Raw genomic sequence first — 16,627 nt, forward strand, 5'->3', positions numbered from 1 at the left:
TGTCCTCGAGTCAGTGATCATTTTGCACCAAGGGGGCTGAGTAATGTGAGGTTTCGTTCCCACGTGAAATGTTGTATGTTTTAGCATATGTATTTAATGTGGAATGGTAAATCCTTGTTCTTAGTGGGAAAAAAGTGTCCTCAACTTCTATATTAAACTCTGTCCCCATAGTTTTTTTCTTTCCTCCTGTTTTTCCCCCCGCTGCTTTCTGCTTGTGTGCAGTTTCTGATCAGCCTCCAGCCAAAGGCAGCACTGTCAGGTGTGAAGGGAACGTCTGCTTGGCTGGATTTAGGCACGGCTGGGCTGGGCTGGAGTAGAGGGAAGAACCTCCTTGTGGAGGTGTGTGTTCAGCATGGCTGGTGAGGCTCTGTCACCTCTGCAGGGGCAGCTCCCAACTTGGAGCAGCATGGCACAGCAGCTGCCTTGGGAACCCCACACCCTCCCATGCCGGCTCAGGGCCACATTTCCCCTCCTAAATGTCATTACTCAAAGGGAAAAATGGAGAAGCTCGTGTTGCTGCATTGTCCCACTTTGGAGGGTGGCTGCAGGAGGGACTAACCGGAGCCAGCTGGGAAGTGCCCAGGGCCCAGTGCCACAGTCACTGCAGGGCCACCCAGCACAGCGTGGGCTGGGAATCCATCTGGGCGTGAGTGAGCCTTGCAGCTCCTCTGCTGCTTTTCACAGAACGCCAGACTGGTTTGGGTTGGAAGGGACCTTGAGGATCAACCAGTCCCACCCGTGCCATGGACAGGGACACCTCCCACTGTCCCAGGATGCTCCAAGCCCCAGTGTCCAACCTGGCCTTGGACACTGCCAGGGATCCAGGGGCAGCCACAGCTTCTCTGGGCACCCTGTGCCAGGGCCTGCCCACCCTCCCAGGGAACAATTCCATCCTCATATCCCATCTATCCCTGCCCTCTGGCAGTGGGAGCCATTCCTTGTGTCCTGTCCCTCCAGCCCTTGGCAATTGCCTCTCTCCATCTTTCCTGCAGCTCCCTCAGGCCCTGCAAGGCCACACTGAGATCACCCCAAAGCTTCTCCTCTCCAGGCTGAACAATCCCAGGTCTCCCAGCCTTTCCTCCCAGCAGAGCTGCTCCATCCCTCTGCTCATCTCTTCATATTGCTCCTTAACAGATTTTACCACCATCTGAACTGGGGAGTAAAAGCAAACCTGGACATAACCAAGCCCTGGCTGTGACTGCAGTTTTGGCATCCCAGCTGCACTTCGATTTTCAGGGAGCAGCTGTTTTGTAACTGCTGGATGTGATTGAAGTGAGTTAACACCCTTAATGTGGTTCATTTAGGTAACCCTATTGTGGATAATTCTCAGGTTACTCTATTGCTTTCTCTAATGGAGCATTGGAGAAATAAGGCTGTGAAGGATCTGATGGTCAAATGTCCCAGAAAAATTTAACGTTGACCTGGACTTTCAAGTGGGCAAAGATAGAATTATAAAGTAATTCCACTTCCTTGGATTTTGCTGCATGTAAATACATAAAATGTTATGTTGATTGCCACAACAGCATTAATTTGTGTTGCAGGAAATCTGCAAGAATGCTGGTTGAAAATGTCCTCCTAGTTTGATTATTTTTCTTATTATTCAGATATATTGCACCGAGCAGATATTCAGAATTTGTCTGGTTATGTAATGTAGCAATTTTCTGTCATGGGGAAATTTCAAAATCATTATTTTAGAAGTCTCATCCCTTGATAGAACAGTGATGTTTGCTTAAATACTTAATGGAGAGATCTCTTTTATGAAACAGAGAAATGCCTTGATCAGATATTCAGACTTCACATTTCACCTCCATTACCATGCATGTGAGTACAAGGCAGTGCCATTCCTTCAAGTAAGGTTACAGCATTCATCAGAGCTTGAGTTTATAAAAGGATTTCCATGGAGTTGATCAGATACCTGTCTGGCTCTGCTGACAGATGGAGTCAAGTATCTTTTCACTTGCAGATTGACTGGAGTGCAAGATTAATTTAGTGTCTTCCAAACCACTTTCCTACAAATCCTTTTATTTTACCCTTTGCTTGCCCTGAGAAAACCTTGCTGTCTTTTTAATATGATGCATAATAGAACAGTCAACCTGTATTACTGCTGACAGTGTTGGTGCAAAGCATACATTAAAATGTGATGGAGAGAAGAAAATATGCTTTACTGATAGCAGTCAAGGTTAGAGGAAAGCCACTCTTCTGTGATCCTATTTGTGTTCCCACAGTTGTGTTAGTATTCAGGGGAGTTTTTTTGGCTTTGGATGAGAAAGGGAAGCAACTTTTATATTTTTTATGAGTAAGCCCTGAAATTATTGAGATGGAATTACTGGAATAAAACAGAGGAGAGAGTGTGACAATGCCTTTTGTTTGAGTCTGTATCAGATATACTTGAAATAATGAGTTTCTGTCCAGCCCGCTTCAGGCAGGACCAGGGCACAGAGGGGGAAGCCTGGGGCTTCCTCACAACAGGAGGAGTCTGGTCTTGGGTGAGGGACTGGAAATAACTTACAATACACACTGCACCTTCCACCTGCTGATGTGTTGAACACCAATATTTGGAATAAGGAAATGACTGTATTATTCCACTGACTTGAATAGGTGAAATGTTGTGAGAGAAAGTTCATTCAGTCCACCATCTTCAATTACCTGAACAGATACAAGACTCTTTATACCTATTTTTCCTGCAGTGTGGGTAAATATTATCTTTATTTCTCATAGTGATTTTCTGGTTTTGAGTAATTTGTTCCAGTACCTGAAATTATTGTTTATGAGAGACAAGGAATAATGACAATTTGTTTGGAATTTTTTACAGTTTTTGCATGCCATAATTCTCTAATCTGCTTCAATTGTTTCAGTTCTTTAATTGTTCCTGCTAACACTTATATCCTGCACAACCTGTATGAAGAAGGTAGCTATTTTAGGAATATACATAAAAGCTGGCAATTACATTGTCTTATCAAGTTTTTGCAGCTTATTAAGTTGTTCAGTGGTACTGGAAACGATTAGACTCAATCCTGTAGGAACGAGAGTCTCAGACAGGAACCTGGGCTTTTAAAGCTGTGATATCCTGGAACATTCCACCTGCTGAAGGGGTTTCAAAGGCACTGGCAAGGAGAAATCATTTGGAGTGGAATGAAAATGTGCCCAGGTTTGAATAAAAGCAGGAACACATTAAAAGCTTCTCGTTGTGGAAGGCTGGACAGACGCAGTCACAGTGAGGGCTCCTCTGCTTTGTTTAAAGGAGTGATGAATTACTATCCTCAGGATGAGTTCCCAAGGCCCCCAGCCACAGGAGAGTGCACTCCTTGGCTGACAGGCAGCAAATGTGATCCTGCTTTGCTTCCTGGACAACGCACCAGCCAGACCCTGTGCCAGGAAAGGGAATTAGCGCTGCATTTCTGTCTTGGGATGGTAGCAGAGACAATGTCAGCAGTCTGGTTTCTTCTCCCTCCTCATCTTGGAGCTCTTTACCACTGAAGGATTTTGTGGGGCTATGCTAGAAAAGGTGTAAGTGGAAAATCAAAGAAATTGCAACACTTTTGCAAACCTATCAGGCATAAAAAAGCAGTTTTTAAAATCAAAAAATCCCAAGTGAAGCCCTCCAGGGTGTGCCATGAAAAGAAATTATTTGGCTTGCAAAAGAGACTGACATAAAATAAGCAGACCTGTACAAATTGTGAAAACATGAAGCAAAGAGCTCTATTCTTTGTATTATTAGAACAAGAAAGGCTGGGTTATCCATACTCTTGGAAGTAGTGGGAGACAGGACAGGCAGTAGGAAGTGGAGACAGATACACAACTGTCCATTGGTCTTTCAGTTTTAGCCGCACCTGAATGGCTGGAGGCTTTTTATCTGCATAGCTCCTTTTTATTTATTCTCTCCCTCTCTCTCTCTCTTTAAAAAACATCTGCAGCATTTCTGCCAGCTCAATTCTGCAGGACACAGCTGGGATCCTGTGTGCAAGGAACATTTCTGTCACTCTGCAGGATGCTGAGGAGCTCAGCTTCCCTGCTGCTCCTGTCCCACTCCAGTCTTCTGCCTGAAGAGGGAAAAACTTTACATTTTGTAACATTCTGATGGCAAAATAAACTCCTCAAGAACTTGGAGCCATGTGTCAGACAGCTGCTGGGAGCCAGCCCAGCAAGAGGGTGGAGCAGTTTGTGTGTAATCTCTGAGTAGCTGTTGTGTTACTGGAGTTCAAAAAAAAAAGGAAAAAATTTGGATGTTGGTTTTAGCTGGAAATTTTCGTTGCCTAAATCAGTCCTCCCAGATGCTACAGAATAATTCAGTGAAGATAAATAATGTACAGAAAGAAGAGATGCTTCTAAAAGAACTTTGCAGTGGATTAGTTTCAACTGTGTGTATATAAACACACATTTACACACAGTTATATATATCTCTTAACCAAATATTTGCAGGCTCTCTCAGAGTTAAGTATTTTTGAGTTTTCTTGGAGAAACTTTCATTATGATTAATTATTGTCAAAGTCTTGATCTGGAGAGATAAACAGAGATGTATATTTGTACAACATCTGATTTTGCATAGTTTATAAGAAGTTATTTCTCAACAGCCCTGTTTGAACTTACAAAAGTCAGTCTGCTCTTTTTAAATAGTTGCCAGCTGTGTTATTTTCTTTCATTCATTCAGCTAATTTCCCCCATATTTAAATAGCTTGAGAGCTATGTTAAGGCTTCATTCTGTTCAAAACTCAAATTAAAATGCTGATTTCTGCAGTGCCTGGCATTTCTGACTAGCACTTTAGTGACTAGCTCTGATCTCTTTATTAAAGAGTTTACATGACAGTTGCAATTGTAGAGGGAAAATAAAAATAAGCAAACAGCCTTTTCCCACTGACGTGGCTGTTCACAGCACAAAGTGGTTTTTGCCTCATGCTCATGATGTAGCCACGTGCTTTGCCTTTGTGGGATGCTGGATTTTTCTTTGAAAATATTTTAAAGGGAAATAATTCTCACGGATTTTTCACCGCACTGGATGGTGTGTTCTCACAAATGGAATGTGATGACTCCAAACAACTGTTTTCCCTTCCAGGCTGGTTGTGAGGTGCAGGTAGACAGATCTGTTTTGAATGCTATTCCTCAGATCTCACTGGTTTTTCCTTGAACAGCCAGAAAGAAATATGAGGCTTGTAAAATGTGGGAAAGGAGCTGCCTTGGACAAGCAAAAGGTCCAGTCCAGGTCATTTTCTTTGACTCCAGTAAGATTTGACTAAGACACAAAGAGGTTGGGCTGCAACATGGAAAAATCTATCTTTGTTCTTGTAGCTTGAACTCCTGACCCAAGACATTTGCTACGAGGTACTCTGGAGCCAGCCTGAAGCTTTCACGACCAATGTTGTTGCTCTTGTCTCACCCAGATGTCTGTTAAATCAGGATGGATGCTTTACTGAATTTAGAGAAAATTAACTGCTAGCACTGAGTGCAGGAAGAGAAGATTTATTTTAAAGCGCTGTCCCTCTTTGGAAGACTAAGCAGTAGATTGAAGTTAAAACTGCCAATATGGATCATGCTGGAGATAAGCAACATTGAAACCAGCACTGTCAGCCTTCTGCAAACTTGTCCTTGGGCCCGTCTGAGAAGGTGGCAGAGTGGACAGATGGCTCTGAGCTCCTTGTCTTGGTTCAGCATTTCCATTCTAAAAGATTTCTCTGTGAGAGGAGCTTACAGATAAGCCCAGCCCTGATCAGCTGGCAGAAGGTTCTGGTCATTTGAGGGAACGCATCTCTGGAGGGGGTTACTGGTGATCCCTCTTGCATCAGTTCAGACCCTGTGCCGCCCTCCAGCTCTGTGTGCTGGGGCTGGTGCTGAAAGAAGGGCACTGCTGTCACCCTGCTCCAGGGGCAGGTCACAGGGACGGACAGAGCAGGCCTGGCCTCAGCTGGAGCTGTCACAGGCATTGCTGCTTATGTCTGCAGGATCTGGAAACATCAACCCTTCCAAAATGGTTGGAAGATGAATAGTCTTACACAGAAGAAAAGAGAGAATATCTGTGTTTATCAAGCCAGGATTTAATCATTCCAATTAGATTTTTGATATGGGAGAAACCCATGGAAGAATTTAAAATGTCTAAAATGACAGAAAGGAACTCTAAATGTTTTTAACCATCTCATTGTTCAGCCTGGAAAGGAGAAGCTTTGGGGTGATCTCAGTGTGGCCTTGCAGGGCCTGAGGGAGCTGCAGGAAAGATGGAGAGAGACAATTGCCAAGGGTTGGAGGAACAGGACACAGGGAATGGCTCCCACTGCCAGAGGACAGGGATGGATGGGATGTTGGGCAGGAATTGTTCCCTGGGAGGGTGGGGAGGCCCTGGCACAGGGTGTCCAGAGAAGCTGTGGCTGCCCCTGGATCCCTGGCAGTGTCCAAGGCCAGGTTGGACACTGGGGCTTGGAGCAGCCCGGGACAGTGGGAGGTGTCCCTGCCCATGGCAGGGGTGGCACTGGATGGGCCTTGAGGGCCTTTCCAACCCAAACCATTCCATGATTCTCTGATTTTCAGGTACATCCTCACTAACCCCTCTCCTCTGCTAACCTCCACTTCTTCTGGCTCCTTCCCATCTTTTACTCTGTGCTCCCTCCTTTTTCCTCCCCTGCCAGTTGTTCAGCCCCTGCCCTTCCCTACTTTAACCACCATCAATCACTCAGTTCTTTTTTTCCCTTTGGCATTCCCTTTTCCTTTCTTGTAGAAACCCCCTGGAAAGAACTATTCAGGGGCACGGTGACTTGGGAAAGCTTTTAAAAAGGTGAGATTTGAATCCATCGACATTCCTGCAAAGTCTTTTTGGAGTCACTCTGGTGCAACGTGGCTCATGGCCTATTCCTGTGCAGGTTGTGCTGCAGGTCCCACAGGCTGAGGGTTCATCATTGTCATCCTTGTGGCTCCTGGGGCTGCCTGAAAGAATAAATGATGCTGTCAGCTCCTCAGAGCTTGTCCTCCTGTGTGGAATGCAGACCCACACAGCTTGGGTTCCACAGCTTTAAGCCTGGGTGACCAAGGTGTGTCCGTCCTGTCGGGGTGTTGGCCACAACTGCTCTCCTCACTCTGTCTGATGTGTGAACACAGTTTAAGATAGGTTAAAAAATAATAAAGGTTTAAATTTCAGTACATAAAGCCTTTCTGAGGTGATCGTCAAAGAAGAATGAGGGAGGGAAGACAGAAAAAAGGAATGTGTAACAATATTGTATCAAAACAGCTGTTTGCTTAAGCAAATTCAGGCTTCTTTTCCCTCCAATCTCAATTCTTATGCCGTTTGCTGCTGGGATTGTAAAAAGAGACTTACCCAACATAATCAGTTGATTTTGTGGTATGAAGTGATGCTGTCAGAGGAGCTGATCACAGCTGATCTCACGATACAAACAATGACATTTGTTTTAACTCATGGAAGGCATAAACAAGAGTGTCTGTGTCACACCTGTGATTTCATCTCAAGTTTTTGTGTCACTGCTCTTTTTATGATGGGTGTTTAGTAGGGAGAGAGGGGCTAAGGCAAGAAGAGAAACTGCTTCGCTTTTCGACTTGATTGGCCCCTGAATCACACAGAGCAGAGGATTAGTGATGTACATATTTTCATTTCTCAATATTTTATTTCATATTCTTAGTAAGAGAGAAATTCTAAGAGTAAAACATACCAAACCCTTGCCTGTCAAGGGGTCAGCACAACGTCTTATTTTTTCATGTCACCAAAGCAAAATCTCTGGATTTTAGATTGGGTATTCACATTCCTTTAGATTATGGCCAGGTAGTCAAATTGGGCAAGCTAAAAAAAAATGTATCTAATTGTTTGTGTCTAAATGTGTTCTCCTCTGAAAGCTCTTTCTGAATTAAAATGTAATTGGGATTTTTACCCCAGTATGAGATGGAATATTTATATTGCTTCCACCCCACCACAGGAAGAACATCCATTTTCCGGCTATAGTTTCTCTGATAAAAACCCCTATAATTTAATCTGCACTTTTGATAGTGGCAGAAAGCAAGATTGGAACAAATATGCTCAGACTCTCTCCATTTCCTTGCTGTGATCCATCAGTTCATTGTGTCAAGGTCAAAGCTAAAAATTTTAAATTTTTGTTATTTTACGATATTGAAAATGTTGGGAAATGTCAGGATTAGGAAGATGTTGACAGAATCAATGCTGCAGAGCATCACTTCTGAGAGCAGCAGAACACCTCAACGCCCAGAAGCTCTTTGCTCCTCAGAGAAGGATCTGCTCCTCCCCAGCTGAGCAGCAGGGACTTTATTAATCCTAGGAAAGGTTTTGCAGCACCTTGCTTTGCTAGCAACAGATAAATCCTCCTGATTTAGATTTCTTGTGACTTCTCCCTGGCCTGTGTCAGTAGTTAGAGGTCAATTTGAGGAACCTCCTGCCCCTGCTCTTGTTTTCTCTCCAAGTTCCAGCCAGCCTGGAAGGCTTTTCCCCCTGGGATGCGGTGGTCCCACGAAGGATGGCCACCCTTTGTGTCCTTGCACCTTGGAGTGCTGCTGCCATGAAAAAAGTCATGGATTGTTTTGCTTTCTTGTGTGCTTTCAGCTCCTTAATTGAATTAGCAAAGTTTTCTATGTTGGTTTTTTCTTTTTTTTTTGAAAAGCAATGAACTGAGCCCAGTACAAGTCTCCAGTAAACAGAGAAGAAGCTAGAAGAATGACTGTTCCTTTCATGCCATTAAGTACTTAAGCACATCCTTAATTTTATTTGGCATTGCAGTGAGACCTAGCAATTTTTAAAATATCTTTCTCAATCAGTTAAATAAGGTAATAAATTGAAAACAGAGAAGACAGAGGCAGCACAGCATTTTAAACAGCAGACCTCATCCCTTGCCAGCCCCTCTGCCACAAAACCTGCAAAACAAACACACAGTAAAGCAGATGTCTGAATTCTGAGCAAAATATTTTAAAACATTACTGTCTGGCTGGAAACTAGGAAGGTGGCATTGATCCCAGGAGAATTTTTTTGGTAGTGCTTTTTTTTTTCTTCTTCTCTTTAAAAATTCATCCTGATTTAATCATAATTGATTTACTGAAATTCAATTACTCATTCAACTTCCTCAGAGCCCCAGTGTGTGCCTTGGTCTCCCAACAGTGAATGAGTTAAACGTTTCTTAGCTTCCGTTTTCCCTAGATGAGGCTTTTGTTTAGAAATGCCTCCAGAAACGATTGTTAATTTTTTTAGGCAAGTGACAGTGTTGTGGCAGCCGAGTTAACTCATCACAAGTCTCTAGGTCTTGATGTAATTCGCCTTTCCACACAGAGATTGCAGTGGTCACACTGGAGCTGTGAGTGATGAGTCCCTCCCTCCCCAGCCTGCTGCAGCCCAGCCCAGGCTGCCCTGTCCCCCGGAGCTGGGGGGTGCTGGGGGGTGCTGGAGGCAGCTCTGCCCTCAGCTGGGGTCCCAGGGGGGTCAGGAGTGTCCCCCGGGCTGTGTGAGCAGCACCTGGGGGGAGCCCCGTGTTGCACCCCCAGCTGGGGATCACCCTCCGGTCCTCGTGGAACTTCTTCTGTAGCCATTAAAGCAAAAAATAGGGACAAAAGGAGAAGTTCCTTCGCTGGCATCCAAGTGCCTCAGTGCATATTTCCTATTTGTATGAGCTGCTGCTGCTGCCCAGCTCAGAAATCCAAAATCCTTGCTGGCCTTGTAAGCCATAATTCCATGTGTTGGTTCCCATTCCCTGCCTGCTCCTTTGCCACTGCTCTTCGCTTTGTTCTCATAGCTGTCCATAGCTTTTTGTTTTGCCCCAAGCAGAATTTTTACTGACGGTGAGTTTTTTAACCTCTCTTTGTAGCCTTACTGTTCTCCTGTTTTTTATGAATTCATTAAGATTTTTTAAAAATCAGACAGTTTTGCTCCTCAGGTTCATTCCCTAAGGGATTCTTCCACCCATATGGAAGTTTTTCCAACTCCAGCTTAGTATTTTCATTCTTGTACAAATGATGATTTTATTTCCTTTTCTTACAATCTCACTTCAATAGACTGCTGTCTCTTTCAGGGCTCCTTCAGAAACTGCCTTGGTACAAGACATCACAGCTTTCATCCACAGACTCCTGCATAGGTATTTTCCTGTTTCTATGGAAGACATTAATCTTCCTGTACAACAAAACAATAAGCTGTACAAAATTGAAAAGGCAATTTAATTGCCAGTGCTTATGCATTTTCTTAGAATAGCTAAAATCCCACCAAAGGTGGGATACAAGTGGTACCAGGAGCTCTCAACTAAAGAACTAAAATAATGGCAGCAGATTCACTGAAAACAACAACAACAACAACAACAACAACAACCACCCGACAAGACATCTTTATAAAGTTTCTTTTATTTATTGAAATGTTATAAATATCACAGGGAGTGATAACTTGGTTTATAAATTGAAGGAAGAAAGTGAATGTGTCAGCCTGGAAAAAATATAAACAATTATACTGTCAGTCATTGTTTGAATTATTCATTTGAAATATCTTTTAAGAGTTTTTCATTTTGTCTGCAAGGCAAAGAAACATATTTATAGGAGTAAAATGTACTAAATAATTATTGAAGTATGCATCAAAGAATTCCTTTGATTATTTTAGAATAAATATTCCAAACTGCCACTTTGGATTTTATTGTCAAGTGGTGGAATATTTGATGTCTTCTATAAGATTTCAAACCTGAGGCAAACAAATTTATAAGAAAGATCAAGTTTTATCTTTCAAAGGAAGAGCATCACTGCTGTGAGTGACTCAGAAAAATACAACCATGATCATCAAGTCGGAAAATAGCAAAGTAATGAGAAATGTATTTCAATTAATGGGAACCAATTCCAGAATGTGAGAAAATTTGTGTTTGCAACTCCACATCCTCTGCTGTTTGCCAGCGTTTGTGTTTGCAGCCAGCCCTGATTTGTGCAGAACTTTGGATTTGCAGATATTTAGGAGGTTTGTGAAAAATTGTAAAATACCCAGATCATACTTTTTTCTCCTTAAAAGCACATAGTGATTCACCAAAGTAATTTCCAAGTTCTGTATGGGAAAAAACAAATATTCCAGTTTGTGTTGAGAGCAATGGGAAGTTCCCTTGCATACGCTGAACTTGGATAAAAGTTAATTGAGGGTAGCTCTGTAGTCAGCCAATGGAATTAAACATTAATAAAACTGTGTTTTTAATTAAAACAAATCCTGCTAGGGATGCACTTGAAAAATAAAAGCAGTAAACTAGAAAAACACCTCGTGAAGTACACGTAACATGCAGTAGAAACCCATTCTAAATTCTATGAAATAGGAGAAGTTTTGAAACCAAGTTGGAGGGAATTTGAGGCATTTTTTTTGAGAAGAGAGAGAGAGCAGCATTAAACATTAAATGGGGAGTGCAGGTAAGGAAAAATAATAGCTATTTCAAGTTGTCTCATGGTGCAAAATTAAGTCTTATAATGAAAAATTCAGAGCAAATTCAGTAGCTGTAACTCAGATCAGACACAGTCCCAGCTCTCTCGATCTCTGCTGTTAATAACAATTAACAGGGCCAGGATCAAGAGACCCAATTAATAAAGAATAACTCTCAAAAAAAGGAAGATTTTTGCTGCTGACTGTAGTGGGTTGAACGTTTACTATCTAGTTCAATATATACCAATTCAGGCAATATAAAATATTTGAAAACCATCATAGAAATATTGTGTTAGCATTAAAATTGATAACGCAGAAAATTATCATCACTGATTCCTCAGTTTTCACTTATATCTTTCATCCTTTCAGTTCAAAGTCATGACTACTTGCACATTAGTTATTAAAAGAGAACCCAGTATTCTTTTTTAAATGTAGTGAAATGGGTGAATTGAATTTTTTCACTTTCAATTATACAGGTTGGATATAAAAATGCATCAAAGCATGCTGTTGATGTGTTACAGGCAAAATAATGGGAAATTGGAATGGAATGGCTTTTTTATCTGGCTGCATCTAGCTATCAAACAAATCTTTCTATTAATTGTTAAATCCTAATGACTTCAAAAGACACCTCTGGGACTGTGGTGGAACTCTGATCCCCAAATCTCCACTGGGCACAGTGACTGCACTGAACTCTTTGTCACTACTCCTGTCAGCTCTGTCCCTGCTTTTATTCCCACATGTTCATGAAAGACATTATATGTTTTGAGAAAGGAGCCTTTTCCAAGACATTTTGCAGGTAAGGTTTTGGAAGACTGTTGGTTTGTAAAAATAAAGATATTTTCACTTTTAGTCCCTCAGTCGTAGTTGTTTCCTGGCACTACCAAGCAGCAGAGGAAGTGATAGAAATGTGAGGTCACCTGATTTCTGCCTTTTCTTGCTTTTCGGAGAGAAAATCCAGACTAATTTTCTCAGGCAAAGCACCACCAGAGAGAGAGCAGTTTGTTAGAGAGGTGGTGGGCAGGGTTGTGTTAAATGCCAGCAGTGCTGCTCTGCAGGGTGGGCACAGCCTCACCTGGGGCTCCCCCGGGCTCTGGCAGCACCCAGCACCCATTCCACACCATTTTCTGACCACTCTTCACACCCTGTGGCAGGAGCACAGGCATCTAGAGGTAAAATAAAGGAGGACTGCTCCTGTGGCTTCGGGTTCACAGCTCCAGAGCAGGGCAGGGAGGCAGCGGTGGGGGCACAGAGGAGGGAGGGGGGAATGAAAAAGGCTCGGGAGGCACTGGGAGAAGGAGCTACAGAGATCCTGGCTGGAAAAATTCAGTGTATTTGACAGCATGAACAGATCCTTCATGAGCCTTCCATGATACAAAACTCTTCCAGGTTTTCCCTGGCATTGCCATACAGATAGAGACAGGGTATTTGTTTCATGGCAGATTTTTAATCAGATTCCCAAGACCAATTGCATTAAAAAGTAACTGGTGTTGCCTGAATTTATTTCACTAAACCTCTTCTTAGACATATTATGAAATGTGATGCTTTTTTTTTATCTGTGGTATTTTTTTATAAATTAAAAGTGACTTTGTTTTCATACAGTATATTGGAAAACAAAGGGATTCTGTCATCTAGAGAATATCAGTCTCTTGTCTTCATGAAGTGCATTAGAAATCAAAGTGAAGTGGACACTTAAAAGATCATCAGGTTGACACTGTCAAGAAAATGTTTTCAGTTTTTTGCTCGAACTTGTTTTCTCAGGAGTCTCTTTTGTCCTGCTCTTCTCATTTTGTTTGTGAAACCTACAGCTGTGGTGCTCCTCTTGTGCTGAAAACTGTAAAAATGCAATAACAAAGCAAAAAAGCAAAGCCATTGAAAGAGAGCACAAAATTGCTGCTACCCTGTTCCCTGAGCTCTCTGCTTAGGAGCTCTATTCACTTAAAACATTTTCTAGCTTCTGAAGCACTTGATTAAAGTCAGTTGGGAAAAAGATCAGCTCTTAAAAGTGCTAATTTGTGACTCAGAAAACGTGAACAAGTCTAAATATGCAATTCCCTGTTGCTGTGTATTGCTGGCTGTGGGGCTTGTCTGGAGAAGGTTTTCCCATTTCACTGCACAGTCTGTGCCTGCTGTGGGTGATGTGTTTGTAAGGTGCTCCTGGAGACAGGGGTGTCTGTGAGGTGTTCATGGGGACAGGGGTGTCTGTGAGGTGTTCACGGGGATGGGGGTGTCTGTGAGGTGTTCATGGGGACAGGGGTGTCTGTGAGATGTTCACGGGGACGGGGGTGTCTGTGAGGTGCTCATGGGGACAGGGGTGTCTGTGAGGTGTTCATGGGGACGGGGGTGTCTGTGAGGTGTTCATGGGGACAGGGGTGTCTGTGAGGTGTTCATGGGGACGGGGGTGTCTGTGAGGTGTTCACGGGGACGGGGGTGCCTGTGAGGTGCTCATGGGGACGGGGGTGTCTGTAAGGTGTTCATGGGGACGGGGGTGTCTGTGAGGTGTTCATGGGGACAGGGTTCAGTTCATCTCCCCTGACCTCCTTTCAGTCTCCTGGGCTCTCAGCGTCTCCTCCAGAGCAGGAGCCAGGGGTGTCTCTCCTTTTGGCTCTGGGTGATTTGGGGTCAGTCCTTGCTCGGCCTGGTGTTGCAGCCCCTCAGCTGAGCTGCTGCTCCTGTTTCACTGGTGTCAGACCTCCCTCCCTCCCTCCCGGGCTGTGGTCCCACAGATGAGGGGGGAGAACAGACCCAGAACAAGCCCTGCTCCCGTGGATGTGTGCGAACAAACCAGCTCTGAATGGACAAGGTGACAATGGAACAGAACAAAGAGTGCAAGGGAACTATTTGAAGCTGACAGAGATCTAACTACACCTCTTAGAAGCAGCTTTGCTACCATTGATGCAGATGAAAATCACTTTTAGGGAACGTACCAAGTGTTCATGGCATTTTTTCCAAATTAAAATAGATTATCTTCCAGTGTTCTAACTACTTCATGTATCAATCTAATTTGTTTTTCATCCTGAAAGCATCCTCTCCATGTCCTCTTTTTACTCCCCCTTTGAAGGTTATTAAAAGTCTTCTAATCTAGTAATTCCTAACACTTCTCTCTTTCTGCAAGAACAGAATTATCACTGAATATTTTAGAGAGAACCCCATGCCGTGTCTCTCACACCTCCCTTCTGCAGCCACCCTCTTTCTCTGGTGGTGCCTTGTGAGAATTCTGGTATCAGCAGCAGTTCTGGAGATGAGAATTCCCTCCTTCAGCTGATGGTTCCAGCCGGCCCTGGGGCTGCTCTCCAGAGCTGTTGTATAATACACAGACAGGGGAACAAGCAGCTCTGAGCACTCGGGAGCCTTTTCAAACTCTAAACTGAATATTTAGCTGCTGGGGCCTTAGCCCCCCCCTCTTCCCTCCATGCATCATAGCAAATTAAGAGTTGTTTCTGAAATTATTCTGATGCTGCTCTAGAAAAGAGTTGGGGTTTTTTTTCCCCCTCAAGCAATTGTAGTCTCAAGTGTCAAATCTGTAGATGATTTCAGAAGTGCCAAAAGACTTTTGATATTTTAATTCTTGGCAAAGCATTGGCGTGCCACTAATGCAGATGGGCTGACATGTGAGACAACCAACTGCATGGATTAGAACTCTTCCAGAATCACTGGATTTCCTAAAAACTGTTCACACAATACAAACAGCAACCCTATGTTGCTATAATCAGGTATGTAGTTGCTGCTTTTAAATCTATCTTTATATACACCTATAAAAATCAATAAAAATCATGTATGTGGTGACATATAAATGACATATAAATTCCCTCCTGAACAAAAGAGGCTGTTCCAATGTCTGGCCATCCTTTTAGTGATGAAATTTTCCCAATATCCAGTCCTAACCTCTCTTGGTGAAACTTGAGGCTGTTTCCTCTTCTCCTATTGCTGGTTACCTGGGAGGTACTGGGGCAGTCGGTATTTCAGAGGGTTAGGTCTCCCTGCTAATCTGATTAGCAGAGTAAAGTCTTTTCAGAAATGTGCAATTTCTTTAGACTGAGATATGGGGGCAGTTAACTGGCTTCATTTCTATTCCCTTGCTTGTACTGCACTGCTCAAAGGACTGACCTTTGTAGAATATCAGCCCATTAATTGTGTTATGGTAGCTAGAGGAGGAAAGGATTTACTTGAAACCTTAAAATAGTGAGGCAAGCAAGCATCTCAAAATACAAAATCAAATAAAAAATCTATACGACCTCCATCCACCAAGAGGTGGCACAGAACCAGGAAACAAAAGCACAGACATGGGCAGCCACAGCTTTAAAAAAACCAAAAACAGCTCAGGATAAAAAGGAAAGAGCAAAAAACTTCCATATGTGAGAACAGAGGTCATAACAACAGCAATGAAAAACTAGATCAATAATCAGAACAGCAGTAATCAGAATTTAAACATAAGAAACAATCGGAAATGCTCTGTAGTGTAGCTGTAGCCAAATGTTATTTTTTGTGCTTTTAAAAAGAAAAAGTGATACTCTGCTACTGCACTTTGGTTTCTGTGGTCTCAGTAAACACTCGGAGCATATTGACAAAATCATTAACAAAGTGGTGACGTAAAATACATCAAGGATTTAAAGGCCAAGCCCCAAGAATGCTCAGGTAGAGGTTTATCCCTGCTGAACTGAGCAATTTAGGAGCCAAATCTCCCCTGTCTCTCTCTAACCGACACAGGGATGGGCACCTCCAGAGGGTAATCCTGACCCCAGCTCACCTTCCTCATCTCCTACCCTGCACGGAGTGAAGAGCACCAAGCTGTAACTCTGGGCTCCAGCTCTCTTTGGGCAAACAGGGGATAGGAAGGCACAAACCCTGGTAATCATGGCACAGACAAATGTGATTCACTTCAAATGAGTAATCTGCAGAGTGCAGAAATGTGTGAAATCCCCTCATTAATTCTGGTGCTGGACTAATTTCTGAGCACCTTGCATTGTTCATAATTTGTTCAACGGGAAAGCCCATTGCCCTGTAAATGCCCAGAGGTTTTTTTTTTTTTATGAAGAATCCCACCTTAAAAGCACGTGCTGCAGTTTTGTGGTCTGGTTAAGGGCATGTCCTGCTGTCAAAGGGGTTTACTCAGGCGAGCACCCTGGGATCGGCAGGTTCCTCAACCAAATTCTACCATCGAAAGCACTGATGGCTGAGCAGCCTCACAGGGATCACAGCTGAAGGAGCACACTGAGATATGGCTTCTGAGGATGGGAAAGACGTCCTGCCAGTCCCACAAAATCACTGTCCTGG

The sequence above is a fragment of the Chamaea fasciata genome, unplaced genomic scaffold, assembly GCF_029207755.1.
Source record: "Chamaea fasciata isolate MVZ Bird 193981 ecotype frontalis unplaced genomic scaffold, bChaFas1.0.hap1 SCAF_12, whole genome shotgun sequence".
Classification (NCBI taxonomy): Eukaryota; Metazoa; Chordata; class Aves; order Passeriformes; family Sylviidae; genus Chamaea; species Chamaea fasciata.